Source organism: Limulus polyphemus, unplaced genomic scaffold (genome assembly GCF_000517525.1).
Source record: "Limulus polyphemus unplaced genomic scaffold, Limulus_polyphemus-2.1.2 Scaffold807, whole genome shotgun sequence".
NCBI classification, from domain to species: domain Eukaryota; kingdom Metazoa; phylum Arthropoda; class Merostomata; order Xiphosura; family Limulidae; genus Limulus; species Limulus polyphemus.
In genome coordinates, this window is record NW_013666417.1 from 342,975 (window position 1) to 355,202 (window position 12,228).

General features: G+C 28.5%; 1 protein-coding gene across 4 annotated transcripts in view; it reads right to left on the minus strand.

The window, feature by feature from the left end:
* The window catches only part of LOC106460640 (octopamine receptor beta-2R-like), a 100,003-nt gene that overhangs the window by 66,370 nt on the left and 21,405 nt on the right, over window positions 1-12,228 (minus strand). Inside the window, exon 3 of one of the 4 annotated variants that reach the window (XM_022387410.1) lies at window positions 5,694-5,704. The exons of the other annotated variants lie outside the window; for them this stretch is intronic. The gene's annotated coding sequence lies outside the window, so the exon portion shown is untranslated. Of the gene's footprint in view, window positions 1-5,693; window positions 5,705-12,228 lie in introns of those variants that run through there. 4 annotated transcript variants of the gene reach the window in all.

A 12,228-nucleotide genomic window follows, 5' to 3' on the forward strand; every position in this document is an offset into this window, starting at 1 on the left:
ACATGTAATACACGGGCATATCAAGAAAAATGTCTTTTTCTGATCTACAAATAGACGTTTGTTATCAGGAAATATGTAGATAAATGTCTTTCTTGTTTACGAACATACATGATGTATGTGAGAATATCAAGAAAAATGTCTTTTTCTGATCTACAAACATTAATGTAATTTTTTTAATATTTATAGAAATGCATTTTCTGATCTAGAAACATACATGTAATGTCTGGGAATATCTAGAGATTTTTTTTTTCTGATCTAAAGACATACATGTAATACGTGAGAATATCTAGAGAAATGTCTTTTTCCAACCTACAAAAATACATGTAATTTATTGGAATATATGTAGAGAAATGTCTTTCTCTCATCTACAACCATACATGTAAATTGGTGGAATATCTAGAAACTATCCTTTTGTGAGATGCAAATATGCTTGTAATACACGGGTATATCGAGAGAAAAGTCATTTTCTGATCAACAAATAGACGTGTATTATCTGGAAATATCTAGATAAATGTATTTTTTGTTTATGAACATGCATGTTGTATGTGAGAATATCAAGAAAAATGTCTTTTTCTGATCTGCAAACATTCATGTAATTTTTTGCAATATTTATAGAAATATCTTTTTCTGATCTAAAAACATACCTATAATATACGTGAATATCCAGAGAATATCTGAATTAGAAACACACATAAAGTATATGGGAAAATCTTGAGAAATTTCTTTTTCTGAACTACGAACATACATAAAGTATGTGGGATTATCTAGAGAAATGTCTTTTTCTGATCTAGAAACATACATGCTATATTTGGAGATATCTGTTGAAATGTCTTTTTTTAACTTACAAACATACATTAAAATATGAGAATATTTAGAGAAATGTTATTTTTCTGATCTAAAACACACATGTAATATGCGGCTATACGTAGAGAATTGTCTGTTTGTGATCTAGAAATATACAAATAATATGTTGAAATATCCAGAGAAATGTCTTTCTCTGATCTAGAAAAATACATGTAATATGTTGAAATATGCAGAGAAATGTCTTTCTCTGATCTAGAAACATACATGTAATTTGTCGGTATATCTAGAGAAATGTATTTTTGTCATCTACAAACATATATCTAAATTGTTGTAATATCCAGTGAATTATTTTTTTCTGGTCTACAAACATACATGTAATATGTGGGTATATGTAGAAAACCTCTTTTCGTGATCTAGAAACATACATGTAATATGATAGAATATGTAGAGAAATGTATATTTCTGATGTAGAAGCATGTTTTTTATATGTGGGAATATCTAGATAAATGACTTTTCCTTTTGTACGAACATACATGTATGATGTGGTGAATATCCTGAGAATTGTATTTTTCTCATCTACAAATATACATGTAAATTGAGGGAATATCTAAACAACTATCCTTTTGTGAGATGCAAATATGGAAGTAATATGTGGGAATATCTAGAAAAATATGTTTTTCTGATCTACAATTATACGTGTAATATGTGGAAATATCTAGATAAATGTCCTTTTTAGGTTTACAAACATACATGTTGTATGTGAGAATATCAAGAGAAATATCTTTTTTCTGACCTACAAACATACATCTAATTTATTGGAATATATCTAGTGAAATGTCTTTTTCTTATCTACAAATATACATATAAATTATTAGAATATATATAGAGAAATGTATTTTTCTGATATACAAACTTACATATAATGTGTCGGAATATCTAGATAAATGTCTTTCTCTTATCTACAGACATACATGAAAAATGTGGGAATATCTAGAGAAATGCCATTTTCTAATCTTCGAACATACATGTAATATTTGGGAATATCTAGAGAAGTGTATTTTTCCGACCTGCAAAGATACTTGTAGTATACGGGAATATCTAGAGAAATATATTTTTCTCATCTACAAACATACATCTAAACTGTTGGAATATCCAGAGAATTATTTTTTTCTGATATATCAGCATACATGTAACATGTAGAAATATCTAGAGAAATTTCTTTTTCTGATCTATATTTTTCGATCTACAAAGATACGTGTAATATGCAGGAATATGTAGAAAATGTATTTTTCTTATCTAGAAATTTACATATAATTAATTGGAATATATATAGAGAGAAATGTCTCTATGGAAATATCTAGATAAAGGTTTATTTCTGATCTGCAAACATACATTTAATATAAGAGATTATTTTGTGAAATGTCTTTTTTGTTCTAGAGAAATGTCCTTTTCTAACGTAGAAACCTACATGTAACATTTTTTCTGATCTAGACACATACGTGTTATATATAGTAATATCTAGACAAATGTCTGTTTCTGTCTACGTACATACATGTAATATGATGGAATATCTAGAGAAATGTCTTTTTCTGATCTACAAACATATATGTAATATGAGAGAATATATAGAATGATGTCCTTTTCTGAATTACAAACATACGTTTAATATATGCGAATATCTAGAGAAACGTCCTTTTCCAATCTGGAAACATACATGTAATATCAGGGAACATATATAGAGAAATGTATTTTTCTGAGCTTCAAATATACATGTATTATGTGGGAATATCTAGAGAAATATCTCTTTTCTTATCTACCATCATATGTGCAATATATGGGAATATCTAAAAAATAATTCTTTCTGATATATAATCATACATGTAACTTGTAAGAATATCTAGAGAAATGTCTTTTTCTAATCTACGAAAATAAAATTATTATGTAAGAATGTCTAGAGAATATATTTCTTATCTACTAACATAAGTGTAATATGTTGAAATATCCTGGGAAATGTCTCTTTCTGATCTACAAACTTACATGTAATTTGTTGGAATAACTAAAGAAATGTCTTTTTCCGATCTAAATAAAACATACATGTAATTTATTGGTTTATGTAGAGAAATGTCATTTTCTAATCTAGAAATCTACATGTAGTTTGTGGGAATATCTAGAGAAATGGCTTTTTCTGAATATCCAGAGGAATTAATTTTTTGTTATCTACCAACATATGTGTAATATGTGGAAATATCTAGAGAAATGTCCTTTCCTGATGTACAAACACAGATGTAATTTCTGGGTATATCTAGAGAAATGTCTTTTTCTAATCTACGAAAATACATGTAATATGTGGGAATGTCTAGAGAAATGTCGTTTTCCGATGTACAAACATAGATGTAATTTTTGGGAATATATCGAGAAACATCTTTTTCTAATCTAGAAACATAAATGTAATAGGAAAGAATATCTAGATAAATATATTTTTCTCATCTACAAACATACATGTAATATGAGGGAATATCTAGAAAAATGTATTTTTTTATCTAGATACATACATGTAATTTGTGGGAATATCTAGATAAATGTATTTTCTCATCTACAATTATACATGTCATTTGTGAGAATTTCTGGAGAAGTTAATTTTTCTGATCTACAAACATACATGTAATACGTGACAATATATAAAAAATGTTTTTCTGATATAGAAACATATATATATATATATATATATAATATAATATATTTGGATATATAGAGAAATGTATTTTTCTGATCTAAAAACATATATATGTAATGTGTGTGAATTTTCTCATTTAAAAGCATACATGAGAAAATATCTAGATAAATCTATTTTTCTTCTCCACAAACATGCATGTAATTTATGGGAATATCTACAGAAGTTTCTTTTTCCGATCCTGAAACACTTATTTAATATATTGGAATATGTAGAGAAATATCTTTTTCTGATCTAAAACATACATGTATTATTTCACAATATATAGGAAAATTTCTTTTTCTGATCTAGATACATATATATGTAATATGTGTAAATATTCAGAGAATTATATTTTTCTTATCTAGAATCATACATATAATTTCTTAGAATATCCAGAGCAATATCTTTTTCTGATCTAGAATCATACAAGTAATTTGTGGAAATATCTAGAGAAATGTATTTTTCTGAGCTTCAAACATACCTGTGGGGATATCTAGACAATCATACATGTAATTTATTGGAATATCCAGAGAAATGTATTTTTCTCATCTACAAATATACGTGTAATTTGTTGGATTATCTAGAAGAATGTTTTTTTTCTGATCTACAAACAGATATGTAATTTGTGGGGATAAATTGAGAAATGCGTTTATCGGATTTACAACCATACATTGGAATAGATAGACAAATGTCTTTTTTGATCTACAAAGATACATGTAATATTTGACAATATATAGAAAAAATTATTTTTCTGATCTCGAAACATATATATGATATGTGTGAATATCCAGAGGAATGTATTTTTCTCATGTAGAAACATACATGTAACTTGTGGGAATATCTAGAGTAATGTATTTTTCTAAGCTTCAAACATACCTGTAATATTTGAGATATCCAGAGGATTGTATTTTTCTAATCTTTGAACATACATGTGATATCTGAGAATATCTAGAGAAAGGTCTTTTTCTGATCTATAAATATACATGTAATATAAGAGAATATCTAGAGAAATGTCTTTTTCTGATCTAGTAACATACATATAATTTGTGGGAATATCTTGAGAAATGTATTTTATCTGAAATGCAAATATATATGTAAGTTGTTGGATTATTTAGAGAAATATCCTTTCTAATCTAGAAACATACATGTAATATGTGTGGATATCTGGAGAAATGTCATTTTTTTCTGATCTCTAAACATACATGTAATATGAGAGAATATGTAGGGGAATGTCTTTTTCTGATCTACAAACATACATTCAATATGAAAGAATATTTAGAGAAATGTCTTTTTCTGATCTGCAAACTTACATGTACTTTGTGGGAATATCTAGATCAATTGTTTTTATGATCTACAAACATATATGTAATTTGTGTGGATAATTAGAGAAATGTCTTTTTCTGATCAATAAACGTGTATGTAATATATTTGAATATATAGAGAAATGTCTTTTTACAATCTACAAATATATGTATTTTGTGTGAATATCTAGAGAAATTTCTTTTTCTCATCTACAAATATATGTAATTTGTGAAAATATCTAATAAAATGTTTTTTTCTCATCTATAATCATAAGTGTCATTTGTGAAAATATCTAGAGAAATGACTTTTTATGAGCATTAAAGATACATTTAATATGGGAGAATATCAAGAGAAATGTCTTTTTTTATCCAGAAATATATATGAAATATTTTGGAATATCCAGAGAAATGTTTTTTCTCATCTAGGAAGATACATGTAATTTTGGGGAGTATCTGAGCTTCAAACATACGAGTAATATGTGGGAATATCAAGAGAAATGAGTTTTTTTTATCTACTAACATACATGTAATTTATGGGGATATTTAATGAAATGACTTTTTCTGATCTACTAACATACGGGTAATACATGAGATTATCTATAGAAATGTCTCTTCCTGATTTATTAACATACATGTAGCATTTAATAATATCTAGAGAAATGTCTCTTTTTGATCTACAAACATACATGTAATTTGTGGGAATATCTAGAGTAATATATTTTTCCTATATACAAACATAAATGTAATATGAAAGAATATCTCGAAAAATGTCTTTGTCTGATCTAGAAACATAAATGTAATATGAGAGAATATCTAGAAAAATATGTTTTTTCTTTTCTACAAACAGCCATGTAATATGAAAGAAAATCTAGAGAAATGTGTTTTTCTGATGTAAAAACATGTGTGTAATTTGTTGGATTATCTAGAGAAATGTCCTTCTCTATTCTAGAAACATACATGTTATTTGTTAGAATATCTAGAGAAATGTCTTTTTCTGATCTAGAAATTTTCATTTAATATGAGAGATTATCTTGAAAATGTATTTTTCTGTTCTACAAACATACATTTAATTTGTCGAATTATCTAAAGAAATGTCCTTGTCTAATCTAGAAACATACATGTAATATTAAGGAATATCTAGAGAAATGTATTTTTCTGATCTAAAAACATACATGTAATTTGTGGGAATATTTAGATAAATGTTTTTTTTCGTGAGATGCGAACATACATATAATTTGATTTTAATGGTTCTGTAATCCTCTAAAAATTTGCATTAATAATTAAAACCAAAGTACGATGAAGATTTCACGTGCAGATTTTTAGTAAAACATTTCTACACAAACGCACTAATTGTTGTAATAATCCTAAGCAAACGTATTGATTGAGTTCTAATAATAAAGATATTTTACCTTTAGAGAATGTATACTAGCTTATTAAATAGGGTTTACGCTAATATTCGATTAATATTTAAATAAGAGGCGGAGAATGACGTATATTTGATATTCTAATGAAATTTCTTGCGATTGCTGCCATAGTATTTTTAATTTAGCAAGAAGCTACAACAACTGCAAACTAAGAAATCACATACATTGGCTGATTGATTAAATAATCTAAGCTTTAAATACGACAAGGACAGCAGAACATATGAGACTTACTAAAACGCAGTCAGTAATTCCAGCGTAATTTTGAAATTGTTCTTCAATTCGAAAATCGTAAATACACTTATATAACATATACACAGCAGCAAGAATGTATAGTTTAAATCAATTAAAACAACACGCCAAATACAGTGAAGACATTAAGATTCAGAAGAAACATAGCTCAAAACCAGTGTTAAAGATCAAAACATGCTGTGGTAAACACAATATGAACATTGATGTTTATGACTAAAACATCCTTTAAAACATAACCAAGATTCTTTTAGTCATAAATAAAGACAAAATTATATGTATATTACATTGGTTTAGCGAATTACACTTAATGCTGGCAAATGACATTGATTTTGAATTTGCATATTCTTGTATAGCAGTTTAAAACCACGCAATACTCAATCCAATATAAACTAAAAATCTGACTAAATCTGACTGAATGTTGTAAACTAAATTCCGATTTTAAAAATACATCTTAATTCAACTTTTGGGTACGCTCGTTGACAGAACACAAGTTGATATTCTAATCAAAATGCCTTGTTTTACTATATCTAGCAGTTCTAAATATATTTTTCTTTCGTGGCATTCCAGTTTTGTGGTTTAGGTATTCTTGTACTATTTAAATAGTTATAAATGACATTTTAATAATACCTATTGTAAAGACATCTTTAGTTAAAAACGTTTTGATATTTTCATGTTCGTTATGCAAAATACATACTTATTGATTAGTTTGTACAATCAACTAATTAGTACTTTCATGAGGTTTTCTTAAAAGAAACTGGTGTAAAATTATCAAAATTGAAGTATAAACCTGTAATTTTTTTAATGAAATAGCTCACGTTTATATTTGCATTTTTTCATATAAATAAATATGTCAAGAAATGAAAATTAATAATATTGTTATGTTTCAACCGTGAACTTAATATTAGTATATTTATTGCTGAGATAGTCAATAAACTATCTGCATGTTCAACATCTTTAGAAATAATTCAAGTATCATCCACACACTGTCTAAAGAACAAGTATTGGTTTAAACGCAAGACATAAGGCCAGTGTTTTTCAAAGTAGCAAAGGAACAAGTTAGCGAGTTAATCTCTCATCTACACGTCTACTTGATAATACAGATTATTGTAGAATTGAAAATGGGGTTCCTTAGTATCATAAGTCTGAAAAACATGCTTAGGAAATAAAATCTCTGTACATAACTTTATAATAATATGTCAAAACACAGATGTTCTATTTCTTAAAAAAATCTCAAGCTGTCTTTTAGGATAATTTTACTAGTTAATGTTTTGAAAACTTTAACCAGAAAGCCAGCAAGTTCGTCATTTTTTGCACTGATATCGGACACAATCTGTCTAACCGGAAAAACCATCCTTATGAACCTTGGAACTCAACACGTAATACCAGAAGGAGAACTGATGGCCTTATTTTGACATTCTTCTTTTATCAATCAATTTTCCTTTTTAAATGCATTGAGTACTTTGTAAATTTGCCCTCTTTACTTTAGGTTGGATCAGTGTCCAGTATTACAAATGTAGCTCATTATTTAAATTTTTTTAACTTTATTGTGAAACGATGTTAAAACAACGCCATATGCTTGAGTTCTATTACTGTTGAAATATCAGTCGCTTTCGGAGGACATAATTTTGTTTATCCATATAGTTAGCCCAGCTGAGAATATTGCCCGTTGTTACAGTGTCGTAAACACAGAACGTTGCAATTCACTACTTAGATGCATTATATAAATACAGTGAACACTATTAATACTCATTACGAACTTGTATAAAGTTAAACTCAAACATTATTTTAAACAAAGTACAAACAATGGCTTTAATTAGTAATCAAAATCACCAAATGTAATTACAACAGTTCAATCACGCTGAATATTCCAAAAGTACAGTAAGTTATTTGGTATTTTATTGTATTTTTGAGACTAGGAGCAGCCTCATTTTTAGAAATGTTTAGAATAAATCATTTATTGAAAATGGAGTTTTTAACATCACAAAATAAGTTTTTATTTAATTAACAAATTGGTAAACGAAAGTAAGATTATTAACGCACATGAACACAGACAAAACTCTGTTTTTTTTTTTCCAGATGGTGTTTTTATTACAGCAAAAATAACAGCTGACTAAGATAATTTGAAATAAAAAAATAGCTACCTGGGTTCGCTATCAATCGGATCTTTTTTATACCTTTACAAGGTTGTTAATACTTCATTGCTAAAGGATTTATTATTACAATACAAGTATTTTCGGAAATGTCGTGGTAGAAAAAAGCTATACCTGAAATCAAGAATATATGTACAGCAGAATCTCATAAAAACATGTCTTCAATGTCAAATATGTAATGTTTGTGTCTCTGGTTGTGGCAGGAAACAATGCACATACGTCATGATATTTCTATATATTTTCACAATTAGCAAATCATACTTACGTACATTGTATTTCTTAAGACAAACAACTGGTTAGTTTAAACGCGCCTTTATTAAAAGTTAATATTTGCATTTGAGCGTTGTTCCTTTTAGTGTCTAATTTGCGTACTTATACTATAGTTGATATAACCAAAGATAATATGAGAATAACGTTGAGGTACAAATAATTGATGAAAAATTTTTATTAGCGTTTTCCATGTTGCTTGTTTTTTTAATCTGAATAAACAGATAGTGAACATGTACACATCTTATGTACTGTACTTAAGCTAATTTCTGTGAGGTTACTATGTTTACTTAAAGTACTATTTCCGACATGTTTATAATGTATATCAATTAGACCAAATTATTGGTATTCTTCACGTTAAGAAATTTAATCAAATTTCACATTAACTTGATACTGTTACACGATTAACTTGTTATGAGTTGCAATGGCGTCAATTACCGCAGTTGAATGTGAATTTGTATAGTATAAAAGTAAATAGTCAGTTTCCTACTTATGAATGAAACCGAAATTGACAAGCAACTAAAATAATGTGACTAAACTTTATTTAAGTGCTATAAACAGAAAATTGTTGACATTATTTGTTGACATCGTTTACTTATTAGCTAGAACAAAAATATAAACAATGTTTCAATAGGATATACTTCCCTCCTTGTAGGGTTCTCGAGTTAAGGACAAATCATTTTCCAAGATAAACCGTAACCTTAAACATTTTGAGCAAACTGAAAAAGAAGGAGCCAAGTGTTTCTATATATAAAATTTGATGTAAGGTGGCGAGATGAAACTAGTAACGGTTTCAAAATTAACACTGCATAATCTGCTTCGTCTAAAATGAAACCTGATATTTAAAGAAAAGATAAAAACAATCGCCTTGATTGCCAACTTTTCACGGACACTCTGCTAATTTTAGAATTAAGCTCAGAGAAATTATTATGTAACACAGGTCGTTATTATTGTTTAGGATTATAGAACAGAGTTACGCAAAGGCTATCAGCGCATAACCGTCCCATCGACTCTTGGGTTACTCTTTTCTGAGTAAATAATGCGATTTGACCGTCACTTGAATAGCGAGCGTACACATGGGCGCAGAGTGCAGTCTGCATTTTGCAGCAATAGGAGGTGAGCCACTAGACCGCACCTGGCCCGTGTGTCTACGAAATTAGCTTTTCCAATGAAGGTACATTTTATTCATGCTATGTATATAAGATTCGAACTTCATTTTTCTTACAAGAATTAGAAATAATTGTGTGGTTAATCATACTGCAAAAAATAAAAGAGCTCTATCACACACACACACACATATATATATATCACAGTCCAAATGTATTTAGATCCTTTTCACGACTTTCTTCAAATCAGTGTATCCCTACAATGTTTATTTTTCTCCATAATATAACATTAAAATATTTGGGACAATATAGGAAAAACTAGACATGCCGGTATCCAAACGTAACATTTGTCAAATATTAAATAAGAATGGTATAAATAGAAATGAGAGGGATACATGATTACAAAATTACAAGCAAATAATTCTAATTATTAGCCTTAGTAGCACTGCTGAAAATTTTTAAAAACGTTCAGACAAATCTATACATTTTCAGTTAGACGGTAGCACAATAATTGTATCGATCTTTTAAAACGAAGTTAAAATGTATCAGGGAATAAGCTATGAGTATTACAAATAACAATACAAACATAATAGTAAGTTCCTTTATGTTCCATTGTTGTAGCACAACTTTAGATGATTGTTAACAAAACAGTTAAAGCTTTATTTAGTGATTGTATTTGTAAGTAATTATTGAAATCCTTCTGCTAGTAATAATATGGTGTAGTACAAAAAACTTGTTACTAATGGTAGTAGAACAACTCGACAATCGTTAAACTGCGGCGTTAAAAAATTGATAAAACATATTTGAACTTTATAGTGTAGTTGCCACAAAAAAGTGTATTTAACTGTTATCGATACAGCTGGCCTCACGGTAAATGAAAAAGGTGTTTATGACTTAAAAAAATCAGATCGTATTTATTTTCAGAATTGATGGTAAGTCATCCACAAACAACAAATCTTAACATCGGTCTGGCCGGCTGTTACTATTGATTTTTACTCGTGCTGGGTGACGCAGTGCGGTCTTTCAGCTGGAAATGGAGACAAGAGAAGTAATACTTAGTACATGTATTCTACTGATCATGTTCTGTGTTTTCATACATTTTGTGTTGTTTTTGAGCTTAGGTGACCATTTTACCTTTTTCCAAGGTAACACTTAAAGAGAATAACTTAAGAATGCACTACTAAATAAAGGTTTATTTGATTTAAAAAACGAAACCAGTTTCATGTTGTTGATATTAGCGTGATTTTGTAAGATTCTTCTATTCACTTTATACGGCTTATGTTAATACGGGATAGTTTTTCCCCAGTTTATGAGAGATATATGTATACACTTTTGAGTATGTCTTTCAAGCGCTCTTTGAAATGAGTGGAATAGTTTTATAAGCCTCGTAAAATTGGCATATTTGTTACATGATGACTATAGAACATACAGTAGTTGTAACGTTACTTGATCATTACGGTACATACACTAGTTGTAACGTTACTTGATGACTAAGGTACATACAGTAGTTGTAACGTTACTTGATCATTACAGTACATACACTAGTTATAACGTTACTTGATCATTACGGTACATACACTAGTTATAACGTTACTTGATGACTAGAGTACACAGAGGATTAATAACTTTACTAGTAAACTAAGGTATATAGAGTATTTATAACTATATCTCATGGTTAGGGTATATACAGTATTTATAACGTTACTTGATCACTAGGGTACATACAGTATTTATACAATTATTTGATGACTAGGGTATATATTGTACATATAACGTTACTTGTTGACTAAGATATATACAGAATTTATAACGTTACTTCATGAATAAGGTATATATACACTATTTATAACGTTACTAGTTGACAATGGCATATGCAGTATTTATAACGTTACTAGTTGACAACCGCATATGCAGTATTTATAACGTTACTAGTTGACAACCGCATATACAGTATTTCTAACGATATTTGATGACTAAGGTACATACAGTAGCTACAACGTTACTTAATGACTAAGGTACATACAGTAGTTATAAGTTACTTGATGACTACGATACGTACAGAAGTTATAACGTTACTAGTTGACAACGGCATATAAAGCATATCTAGCGTTACTAGTTGACAACGGCATATAAAGTCTTTCTAACGATATTTGATGACTAAGGTACATACAGTAGTTATAAGTTACTTGATGACTACGATACGTACAGAAGTTA